The following is a 12,461-nucleotide window of genomic DNA, read 5'->3' as shown; positions in this document are numbered from 1 at the left end:
CTAGGATTGCGAACGTTTCTCCTCAGTTCTGTCACAGGCAGTCTGGCTCAGTGCTCAGAAACCCTTCTCAAAGCTCACTTAAAACCGAAGCCTTGTGTCTAGCTAGGGAGTGCTCAGTGGCTCTCAGCCCATCTCCCTTAAGGTAGCAAACTGTTTTTTTTTCTTTTTTGTTTTGAGACAAGGATCACGCTGGCCTTGAACCCACGGTATAGTTTAGGCTGCTGTCAAAACCCACACCAACTGGGATTACAGGCACGTACCATCACACTAGTTGATCAACTTTCCATGGTTAGTCCCCTTTTACTCCTGAGAGAAATTGCCAGAGAGAATTAGGGGGACGACTGTTGCATTTTTAACGGCTTGTGCCACAGTGCCTGGTCTGCCCCTTGCCCTAATAGCCTGCCCCTCTCCTCCTCATTTCTTAAGCTACCCTTCAAGCCAAGCCTTTTCCTCTTGACCCGCCAGACCAGCTCAGGCAGCTGAGCATGCCCAGTTCAGCCTGGAGCATGGGCCCCAGTCCCCAGTGCGCAGGTGCCACGTCTCCGGGTTTTGGTGGCCGCCGTCAGGCAGGAGGGGGTGGGGGGGGGGGAAGGAAGCTAGAGAGTCCTCGGTTGGAGGAAGCCCTCGGGGAGTTCCGGAGCAGCTCGGATAGGGTCTTCACAAAGGGTGTCCCTGGATGCACACTGCCAGACCGCCTGAGCAGGACTTGGGACATCTGGGTGTCGGTTGCTGGGCCAGGGCGAACTGGGAGAGCTGGCTGGAGCGGCCCCCAGCATCCCTGGGACCAAAGTCTGGGTGTGGAGTGGGGTGCACGTCTTAGGATCACTTGGGGGAAGACTTTGGAAATCACTTTCTCTCTGGCTCAGTGTAAGCGTGTTGTAGTACTTCCTCCGGCAGATTGTTTCTCGGGCTCAGTGAATAAAATGCCTATTTCTCGCAGTGCCTGCTGCAGTGTACACGCTCTCCGTGTTTGTTCAATGTAACGTAGACGAAAGCGCAGTTCCCGCTCCGGGCTCTGGCTGGCCCGCGCCCCCTCCTCCCGGGCAGGGCACCCGCTGGGTCGTTGGCCACCAGAGCGTGGTGTCCCGCTGCGGGCTTAACTCAGTCTCCGCGGGCGCGTCCCCGGACCCTGCACCCGGAAAGCAGCGGCGACCCCGGGACAACCAACCCGCTCCCCCCGCCACCCCTCACGGCCGGCCCGCTCGGCCCCGGTCCACCCCCAGCCCCGCCGGGCGCCGCACTGGGCATGCTCCGTAGCCTGGGCAGGTTGGGGCTGCGAGGCGACGGCTTGGGCTCCAGAGGCAGCGTCGCGGCCGGGAGCAAGGGCGGCGGGCCCGGGGCCGCACGGGGCCCGGCTCGGCGGGAGCGGCGGGCGGCGCCCCGGGCAGCGGGCAGCCGAGGTGAGCGCGGCGGGGAGGTGCAGGCCGGTGGGGGGCGGAGGCGGCGGAGGGCGGGGCGGCGCCGGAGGGGCTCGGCGGCCGCGGCGGCGGGGAGGGGGGTGGCGGCGCGCGAGCGGCTAAGGAGCCGCGCCGCAAACAAGCTCTCACACGCGCGCACACACACGCACACACAGAGACACACACACAGACACACACGCGCGCGCGCGCATACACACAGCGGGGCTCCCGGAGGCGGCGGCGGCCGCATCCCCGGCAGCGACTCGCCTCGAAGTGACAGGTAGGAGAAGGCGCTTCGGGTCCCGCCCGGGGATGCTCCAGTCGCTCCCGGCCCGCCGGGCTACTCGGCTTCCCGCGGGTGCGCCCCGGACGCGCGCGCGCGCCCCCGGATGCCCTGCCGGGGGACCCGGTGCAGGTGCGGGGTGCGAGGCGCCCTGCGCGGGAGGCAGGGGACCCCGCCGCCACCCGCCTCCCCGGCAATCATCTGCTACTGGGTTTCCTCTGCCTACCCGGACGTTCACCCGCTTCTGCGCTAGAAATAGCTAGGCTCGACGTGTATATGATTATTTTGGTTGGAAATAGTTGGCACTGTGCAACGCATGTAAATGTGTGTGCGTGTGCATCTTCAGCGTCTTCTGGGGACAGCTTAAGAATGATAGAGCGTTTCCACTTGACACTGACAGGCTAAGCGCTCCTTCTGGGCAGTGTTTGGGCCTCCTAAAAGCACATAAATGAAGGTTGCTTTATTTTCAGAAGTTTAAAGTTGTTTTTCTTAGTCAATTAGACCCTGTCTATATTGTAGAAAATTTCCGAGTTTAGACTTTGTAAACTACTGAATCGAAGTGTGAAAACATAGAATTCTCCAAATGAACAAGTCTAGAGTCTTAAAACCAGCATTTTTTCTAGAAAGAATGGCAAGTGTCCATTATATTTCCACAAATATGCATGCATTTGAGATATGATTTTTTTAAAAAAACTTCATATAGCGATTTTTCCTATTGTTGTAAAGCAAGGTGCTTGAGATTTATTTGGGACAAAGCGTTTGTGGACAGTCACCATTTTTTAAAGCCCGAGTTGGATACATGGTGGGCCATAAACTTAAGTTTTTCATTGTGGAGATATATGTTAAGTGGTTTGGTTGGAAGTAATGTCCAAACGCAGGCAGATGTACAATGTTTTCAAAAAGAATTGAATTTCTCCTTTAAAGAGAAATCAGATCGTAGAGATGGTCAGCAAGAGCAACCAGTGACTTGACCTGGACATACTCCTGTGAGCCCAGAAAGTGAGGAAGAGGGGAAGATGGTGTGTGTGTAAAATTTTAACTTAATTTTTTTTTTTTTAGTGTTTTCAGAACTGGTGGTTTTTAAGAGATGTGTTTGAACTGAGAACCTAATGTCTTGAACCCTTCAAACTTTGATAACCTAAGTCCCAGAATCATACCGAGGATCAGACATTCAGCTCACCAGAATCCTGTGGTGTAATCCCTGGCTGGCTGTGTTATGTAATCTAGCATGCTGGTTATTTTTTTTTCTTCCACAGAACAGTCTTGCATATTTTTCAACTGGTGTATTGATCTATTATATCATCTTTTAAAACTGTAGACGTTTACACATGACCGGTGTCTTGAGGGAACAACTATAAGAAAAAATTACATTTAAAATAAAATAGCGTTTCTGAGCGTTTTTATGGTCACGAAACTTTGCTGATGGAACTAGTGTGTCTTACCATGACACAGTAGGCTGCAAGGTGCTGTGTGCTACGTCCCTGGTTGTGCTTCCCTCCAACTTCTGTTACTCAGCCATCAGAACTTAGTTTTGATTTAGCTTTGATGATATCACTACCAAGCTCTGAATTAATCACTGTGGAAATGCTGTTTTACAAGTAACTGTCAAAACAGAATTTCAAAGACTCCATTTGATCACAGGGAACACATTTACATCTGTTGGAATAATTCTACTTTTATTTTACAAATGCACACCCACACAGAAGGGCTTCGTACTGCAATATTCATTCGCAAGCTTTCTCTCTGTGTGCTGGGAAATGTGAATGACGTTAAACTTGCGTGCCCCGGAACCCAGGCTGTGTGCTTGTTGTCATATCAGATAGGGAAATAACAGGAATTAAAAAAACCCTTCAAGGTTTCAAAAGAGCTTTTGGAGAGGTGGATTTTAAAGATTTGTATCACCCTTGAAATAATTCATTCCATCTCCAACAGAGACCCTTTAGTGCTAATGTGTTTGTTTCCTTTCCAACAATGTATCCAGCTGCCTTTAGGTCCATCAATGTATACTGCTGATTTGGGCAGCATGGAACATATTTGGCAATCCTAGTGAACATGGTATTTCCTTAGGCTGCTGCTAATCTCTTTTAAGATTTGATTTACTGGTAATCGAATGACCAAATGCTTGCCTTGCTTTCATGCCTACCTACCCTTTGTGTAAAATTGGGTTTCTACACAGCTGAGGTGTCTGTGAACCCACTTCAGTGGCATGCTAAGTTGTGACAGGCTGGAATATAAGCTTCCGGGGACAGTGTCTGCTTGTCATCCCTGGTTTTTCAAATGCAGGTGGCAAACCCAAATGTCATAATTAATAAATTAATAAATAAAATTTTTGGTGGATTTTCACAACGTTAATAATTAGTTGCCACATTGGATTTTTTTAAATTATAAAATCTTATGTTGCAAGTAAATTACAGATTTTTGGACCAGAGCAGTTAGGTAATAGTGCTATGTGGAGGAATAATTTTTTGTAATTTTCACACTTTCAACAAATGCCCTAATAGTAACACAAATATTTTGGGGCAAATATAAATATTACTTAAAAAATGAAAATTATGAGGCAGATTAGGATGTCCTTAATGTCATTTGTGACCACTTCTAGAGTAGGAACAAAAGAGCATGTTTTTCTAGCAGGGATGACCCAGGCCTTGAGAACGTTATCACTATGAGTTCCGTAAAAGCAAGAAGCTCCGCATTTGATACTTAGAATGAGGTCAAGGGGCCCATGAGGATGTTTAGTGACCACTATTGGCAGTTGATGTCCAGATTGCAGTTTGTAAATAGTTCCTTTTTACTTCCCGAGTGAATGTGTCTCTGTAAGAGACCTGCTCACCTCTTGAGAAATAAGGACATCTTCCAGCGCTGACAGGCACCTGCTTTTGCAGCTCCTGTTCCAATGTTAACCTTGTTTGCAAGGATGCTGCTTAACTCTGAGCCCTGTCCACGTCCGCTTCCTTTTCCCCCGTCATAGGCAGGGCACAGAATAACCTTGCTTCTGTTCCTTTGTGTTTGTTTTTCTGTTTAATAGTTTTTCCTTTGATAAAGCCTTCCCTTTAGAGCAGAGCTGCTTCCTCAAGCTGTAATATTGTTTTCTAGTTATGACTTTGAGTGTCTGTGCCTCTGGCTCTTTACCCCAACCAAATATAAGAATGGGTGTAATTCACCTGTGGTGTAGGGAGACTCCAGTACTAATACAGCAGTGAGCAGGTGAGTGAGAATCTTTCATCATCCTTGTATGTAAGCCTACTTTCAAAAAGTCAACCCGGTTCTCATGATCGTGAACCTCACTTACTGAAGCCTGGCTGGCTTTTCCTCCCTTTGGATGCTGTGGTCCTGTGGAAGGTGTAACCAGAGTTCCGAGAGGGTGGTGGTAATGCCCTTCATTTCAAAACTTAGCCAAGAGGTCGTTTTGTTTGGGAGAATGAATGTCCAAATATTTTTTTTAATATTCCCAGTTTCAACGGTGCCTTTTCTTTCCTTTCCTATACGGAAACAAAATAGGTGGCTAGGACGTAGATGAGAAGAGGGTCTTCTCTGAAGACCTCTCCCGGCTGCTCCTCACAGAGCCTGCAGTGAGAATCCCCTCTGCCATGTGACCACAGAGCCCTATCTTCTCTCCACTGGGAATCTCCCACAGCTCTGCTCACAGGATCCCTGGAGGATTCCAGGCAAATGTTACTTCAGTGTCCACCACCCTTGGAGAGCATTGTTTTCCCCCCAAACAATTAAAGGATGTTATTGAGCTCCTTAGCACAGATGAACTAAAGTAGCCATTTCCTTAGAGGCAGGAAGAATAGCGTAAGTCAGATTCACCTTAAGTGAATACAGCGGTCAGGTCTTTAATTTTTACTTCTTTCCAAGTGACAACGACAGCCGTCACTGGAGCCATTCCTTGGTAACACTTGGCATTTAATGGCTTGAAAAGAGGTGCATTCTCATGAATTTGTGTTGTTTTGTTAATTTTAGATTCATTTATTTTTATTTTATGTGTATGCGTGTTTTGCCTGCCTGTATGTCTTAGTAGCATGTGTGTGCAGTGCCCTAGGAGGCCAGAAGAGGGCATTGTATCCTTTGGAACTGGAGTTACAGAGGGTTGTTAGCTGGCCACCATGTGGCTGCTGGGAACCTAACCTTGGTCCTCTGGAAGAACAGCGGCAGCGCTACCTCTCTAGCCCAATGTGAGTTCACTTTAAAACTTATGATTTTGATAAGTATGGTTAGTGTCTGTGGTACTTATTAATAGTACTTAATTTTACACATTTGAAATATGCTTAGAAGAGTCTGGGGGACTCACCAGGCTGCACAAATGTGCATGACCCCCACAATGTGAAGAACTTTGGCCTGAGACCTGGCCCCTGTCAGAGTCGTTGGGTGAGTAGCTGGGGAATTGTGTTCTGGCGTTGCCTTCACATGAAATGGCACATTTGAGATCCTACGGTGCTGGAAGAAGTCATCCCTGAGCTTCAATCCTGACCCTGTCCCGTGACAGCCATGTGGCCTCGGCTGATTCTGGTGTTAAAGAATGCTTCACCACCCTGCCTCTGACCCAACCCCAGGCTAGGGCTGGTATAGCATGATTGGTGCTGGGGACAGCATTCGTGTTGCTGTGACAACCACGTTCCCTCTTCTCTCACTAATGCTACCAAGATCACTGCTCACAATTCTTACTTTCCTTCATCAGGGGCAGATGGCGCTGGTTTATTTGTTAAAGCCCGCCCAGGGGAAGCTCTTATTTATATTTATATTTATTTATAAGGGATATTTACACTTCTATCCTGCAATCAGGGAAAGTTCCAGTGACCCCACAGGCCACCTCCTAGTGCCAGATCTTCCTCTGGACTCCTCTCACCCTGTGACTGCATGTGGCTAGAGAAATCCAACATTACTCAGCTCCAGTTGCCTTGAGATTCTGTGAGTGTAGGGTTTTGAACTGTAATGCGGGAGCCAGATGCTATCCCCAGGGCCTCTGTCCCTCAGCAAGGCTTTAAAATAGACCATATTAAGTCATTTAGCCTTGCAAGGACAGAAACATTCATGAGAAGAATTTGGGGACCGCTGATGTTTAGGGGCACATTGTGGCTCCTTTTTTTCCCATGGGCATTGGTGGGAACACTCAACTTCTCTACTCAGGGTACTATTAACAACCGTAAAGGTGAAAAAAAACAAAAAAAACAAAAACCCGAAACCAGATGCTTGTTGAGATCTTGAAATGTGCCCCTTCGTTCACTTCCTCCCCTGGGCTCTTTTTCTTGGGATATGGAGTAGTAACCGACTCATGTTTGCATTTGGAGAGAACGTACATTTGAGGGGTTAATCATGGGTTAGGGCTTAGAGTTGGGATGAAATCCAGGTGAATTGACCCCTAAACCATTTTTGTTTTGTTCTGGGTCTGGCTATGTTGCAGATGCTGCTCCGAACTACAAATCCTCCTGCTTTAGGCTCTCTGGTGCTGGGATTATAGGCAAGCAGCATGTTAGTCCAGAACTCCCTCCAACTCTCTTCAACCATGCTTCTGTGTTCCCTGTAGTTAGGATAGTGCATGGTGCGGAAAGGAGGGGTCTTATTCTTTCTTTTTCTTTTTTGCCATAAAGCATGATGTGGCACTTATTTTAAGTGACTGGACTGCGATGTAATAGATAAGCTTCTGGCAACTGCTGCGAGGATGGAATCGGAATAGCAAGTTGAGGATCAAGCCTTGTTTCCTCATCCCGCTGCTCTAGGGACTTCTGTCTCTGCAGTGGCATAGGCTGGAAGTCTGAGAGAAGTAAGTGAGTAGATGCTAACCGAGGGTGGGGGCGTTGCTGCCAATGCAAGGTCGGCACCCAAGGGCCACTTTTCACCTGGCAGTTTTATAGTGTCCATGAGGCTGTTGTAGTCTCTGGTTTAGGAGCCAGGTAAACAGCATACATAGGTGCTGCCGACAGGTGTCAGGGACCTTAGGCGTGGAGGCCGTGTGTGTCCCTTTCTAGGAGCAGCTGTCAAAGGATCCTGTTGTTGCGTACACATTTGAAAAAGGAACACAAAATATAGAGTACTGGATATGTGAAGTCTTCCCACTGCAAAGTGATCAGATGGGGTTTGGAGAGATGATTAAAAACATTGGCTGCTCTTCCAGAGGACCCAGGTTTGATTCCCAGTACCAACATGGTGACTTAAAACCATCTTCAATTCCGGTCTCAGTGGATCTGATAGCCTTTGCGGAGACCAGGCCTCTACATGCACAGACATGCATGCAGACCAAATACTCATACACATAAAATAGATAAGTAAATAAACCAAAAAGTGCTTGGAAATTGGGCTGTGGAGATTGCTCAGTATGTAAAATGCTTGCCACGTAAATATGAAGACCTCGGTTAGATCTCAAGAATCATGTAACAAAGCTACTTGCTTGTCATCGCAGAGACTCCCAGCAGTGAGGAGCTGGATGGAGCCAGGCAGAACCTGGGGCTAGCTGGCCAGCCAGCCCCGCCCAATCAGTGATCCCCAAACCAGTGGGAGACCCTGCCGTGAAAAACAAAGCCCAAGATTGTTGCAAATGAGGAATGACCTTTGGCCTCTGGCCTCTACTGGCATGCACACTACCCATGTTGGTGCCAAACCCGACACGTCTGTGGCAGGAATTCAGTCTGAGAGCTCCCATGTTGATCCTTGCGTCAGGTGTAAATTCTCAGATGCACCGTGTCCTAGAAAATACCATTAGTTTTATTTGATTTTTAAAATAGTTTTTTTTTAAAGGGGAAGGGTTTACATTTGTTGTATAGTCCTTTATTTTGAGTATAGAGTTTAGATTCTGAATTTCTGGCTTTTCCTCTCTTCTTGTTTTCTAAGGTATTGATAAATGTGCAGTGTTGGGAAAGGTGGGACATTATTTTCTATCCCATTTTTTGACAATGCTTTGAAATGTGAACAGTTTGGAATAGAGAAATGAGTAACTTCCCCTATTGAGGGTCATAGGAGTTCTCTGGCCTTGGTCACTGGTTGGAATTCTGTCAATCATGGGATGTCCCTTCCTGTATCGACAGTTGCTATATTTTCCCTGAGCATAGAGAAATTAGATCTGTTTCTGCAGGTGAGCATTTCAAGGTGCATCTGCCCTAATTTTTCCTTCTCACTCATCAGTGGGAGATCACGTTGGGTCAAATAAAAGTGCAGTCTTTTGGGATGGGGTTCTCCTTTCTCTATTGATGTTCTGTTACTTGAATAGACTACCCAACGCCCTCTGTGGAATTTAAGTTTTTTTTTTTTACTGGTTTCTAAAATGATGTAATGATGTAAGTGATGTACTGATATATTCCAGTTGAAATGACAATGCAGAAAGACAGTAGCAATATATAAAGTACTCTTTCCCACCTACACCCTCCCCAGATATAACCATTGGCAACAGCTTCAAGTGTCTCTGTCTTCTCCCTTAGTCCATTCATTTACATACTCAGATACATAGACGTGGTTTTCTTGTTATGTAAGTTGGAGCATACTGTACATGCAGATGCCTTTTCTTGTTATATAAACTGGATCATACCACATCTATCTTTGCGCGGCTTGCTTTGTCTTCAAAACTGTATATCATGGCAATTTTGTTGTCTGCATACTGGTTTTCTCATCTCTGCAGCACTGTAGACAGCCTGGTGTGACATATAATCTTGTAGTATGTAAACACCAGGATTTAACCATTTTCTCACAGCTGTATGGGGAAAGAAGATTTTTTCTCATTGGTCTTCATGAATATGTGTGAAAATTCCTTATTACTAAATTCCAAGAAATAGAATTATTTGGCCAAAAAGGCACATGCACTTTTAAAATTCAGAGAAAACACTGTCACATTGCCTTTTTTTAATTTTTTTATTTTATTTTTTTTAATTGAGAAAAGGAAAAAAAAAGTTTCCGCCTCCTCCCAGCCTCCCATTTCCCTTCCCCTCCCCCCACCCTTCTCCCCCTCCCCCCACTCCTCTCCCCCTCCCTCTCCAGTCCATAGAGCAGTCAGGGTTCCCTGCCCTGTCGAAAGTCCAAGGTCCTCTCCCCTCCGTCCATGTCTAGGAAGGTGAACATCCAAACTGGCTAGGCTCCCACCAAGCCAGAACATGAAGTAAGACCAAAACCCCGTGCCATTGTCCTTGGCTTCTCATCAGCCCACATTGTTCGCCATGTTCAGAGAGTCCGGTTTTATCCCATGCTTTTTCAGTCCCAATCCAGCTGGCCTTGGTGAGCTCCCAATAGATCAGCTCCACTGTCTCAGTGGGTGGGTGCACCCCTCGTGGTCCTGACATCCTTGCTCATGTTAGGGTTGGCAAGAGACTTGAACCTAGAGTGGCTCCCAGGAGCCCAAGGTGATGTCCCCAGTTAGTTCCTTGGGAAGCTGAGGATAGGGAACCTGAAATGACCCTATCCTATAGCAATACTGACAAATATCTTGCATATCACCATAGAACCTTCATCTGGTGATGGATGGAGATAGAGACAAAGACCCACACTGGAACACTGGACTGAGCTCCCAAGGTCCCAATAAGGAGCAGAAGAAGGGAGCACATTGCCTTTTCAAAAGGTCCCCGGTGGTGGAATTTCTGTCTCACAGAGCCTCAGGTTCTACATAGGAATGGATCTTCTAACCGAAACCTAGCCTCCATTGCTACAGAGCTACTAATTCAATTAGCCTTCAGTTTTATGCTGTGTACCCGGAAATGACTTTAGAAACAGATCATGTACTTAAAACTACAGTACTTAATAAAAAAGTATTCTCTAGTTAAGGGACTAATGGGAAAGCCCTTTAATAAAGAGTTATTTTGTAGAATCGGAGTTAAAAGTCTGTTTTCTGATCATCTTGGTTAGCTTTGAGATTTTCCAGCAGGGACATGCTATGAGCATCACGGAATTGTCTTCAGAGAAGTCGGGGCCTACGGAGCCAATGCATAATGCAGATTGATACTGACCTTGGACAATTAAACTAATTTGGAGGCTAAACATGCCTCTCTGAAGTTACTGGTAAATTTAGATTTGCTAATGTAGTCCGCTTTCCGTGGTATGGGTTCTGAGTCCCTGTGTTTCAAATAATTGCAGGTCAAAATTGTTAGGGGGAAACAGTATCTATACTGAACATGTTCATAGTTCAGGCAGGCCCTCTGTGACTGAGCTCCATCCACAGCCCTAGATATTTTTTTTGAGGGTTAGTCCCTGAACAATACAGTATTGTAACTATTTATACTATATGAGGCATCTTAAGTAATGAGGTGACTTAATGTATAAAGGAGGATATGTAAGCAGATGTCACACTGTTTTATCTAAGGGACTTGAGTATCTGTGGAATCCTGGAAACAGACTTCTGTGGACGCCGAACAACAGCTATATAGAGTTATCAAAGAATCCCCTATGCTAGGGTTGGTAGTACTTATCTGTAAGCTTAACACCCAGGAGGTTGAGGCAGAAGGATCTTGAGTTTGAAGCCAGCTTAGGTTACATAAACACTACTCATGTCTCAATATACAAAACTTCCCAAACCCAACCCACCAAACCAACAAAAATGTAAATAAGCTTGCAACAAAACAAGAAAAACAGGTGTCCCTAATATCTTCTAAGAGATTTTTGAGGAATCAATGGCATGGCCTTCTTACTGAGTTTCTTTAGTGGGTACCTGAAGTTAATTTTTATTAGTTTGAGAAATGAACTGAACACAAAGGACTATGTACTTTAGAAACTACATGGTATATTCATTTCAAGACTTACTGGAAAAAGACAGTAAATCTAGGTCACTGATATTGGACTCTTTTAGAAGTGACAGTTTTGATAACTATAATTATTAACAATAACATAAATCCACTTAGTCGTTGCTTTTCAGAATTTGATGGCTTGCCCACAGGAACTAGAATTACCTTAAAGCCTCTCCATCAGGGTCAAGATATCCTGATGGGAGTTTGAGGCAGGAAGACGGAATCTTGTCTGTGTTTCAGAGATGGGTCTGAATCCTTCATCTGTTCCTCCAGATACCCGTTTTAAAACACGCTTCTGGTTAGCTTGGCAGTGACATTCAGATCCTGATTGTATGCCTTCTGCATGTTTATTTTTACAGCACACTGTGAATTGTAGAAATACGGCAAGAATCAGTTGGATTCCCTTGGCATGGAAACCTGACGTCTGTGCTAGGTTTGCTGGTGGAAACCTTATAGTATTTCACAGTTTACAGACAATTTCTTTTGACAATATCCATAAAAAGTCACTCTTCAAACCTGTGTCTCAGGACCTGATTAGACGATATGTGTCAATCAAGTCCTTTGGGGCGGGCTCTCACATTATCTTTTAGATAATGTGGGCAGATACCAGGCGGTGGTGGTGCACGCTTTTAATCCCAACACTCGGGAGGCAGAGACAGGCGGATCTCTGTGAGTTCGAGGCCAACCTGGTCTATAGAGTGAGGTTCCAAAAGCTATACAGAAAAACTCTGTTTCAAAAAATAAAAAGAAAGGAAGGAAGAAAACGTGGCCAAGTGTAGGAACACAATGAGGGCAAGTGTTAAAGGATGACTGGGGATTTGTGACTGTCAGGAACTGTTGCTTTTGTAGGGACACAGTGACCCTGTGATATCACAGCAGGGAAAGCAGGAGTCTGTGCATGCCTACCTCTGTCGCCGAGATAGATGAACCCAGATAGAAGTCACAGAGCAAAGGTAGGCTGGGTGGAAGGAGTTGGTGTATGGTCCAGAGAGGTGAAGGTGGAACTCAGCTACCCACTTTGGTAGAGTAGGAGCCACATCAGCTAGATTTCAGGCTAAGGCAGAAAACCTGAAGTCTGTTTTATGA

General features: G+C 46.2%; 1 protein-coding gene across 6 annotated transcripts in view; it reads left to right on the top strand.

Moving 5' to 3' along the window:
* Positions 1-1,504: 1,504 nt before the first annotated feature.
* Plcb4 (phospholipase C beta 4) overlaps positions 1,505-12,461 on the top strand; it is a 357,655-nt gene continuing 346,698 nt past the window's right edge. For all 6 annotated transcript variants that reach the window (XM_050134224.1, XM_050134229.1, XM_050134227.1 and 3 more), the window contains exon 1: positions 1,505-1,677. The gene's annotated coding sequence lies outside the window, so the exon portion shown is untranslated. The remainder of the gene's footprint in view (positions 1,678-12,461) is intronic.

This window comes from Alexandromys fortis, unplaced genomic scaffold (genome assembly GCF_014885135.2).
Source record: "Alexandromys fortis isolate MF-2015 unplaced genomic scaffold, M_Fortis_MF-2015_v1.1 scaffold_6, whole genome shotgun sequence".
Lineage (NCBI taxonomy): Eukaryota > Metazoa > Chordata > Mammalia > Rodentia > Cricetidae > Alexandromys > Alexandromys fortis.
Note: the sequence above shows the minus strand (reverse complement) of the source record. Positions and strands in the feature narration are given on the sequence as shown.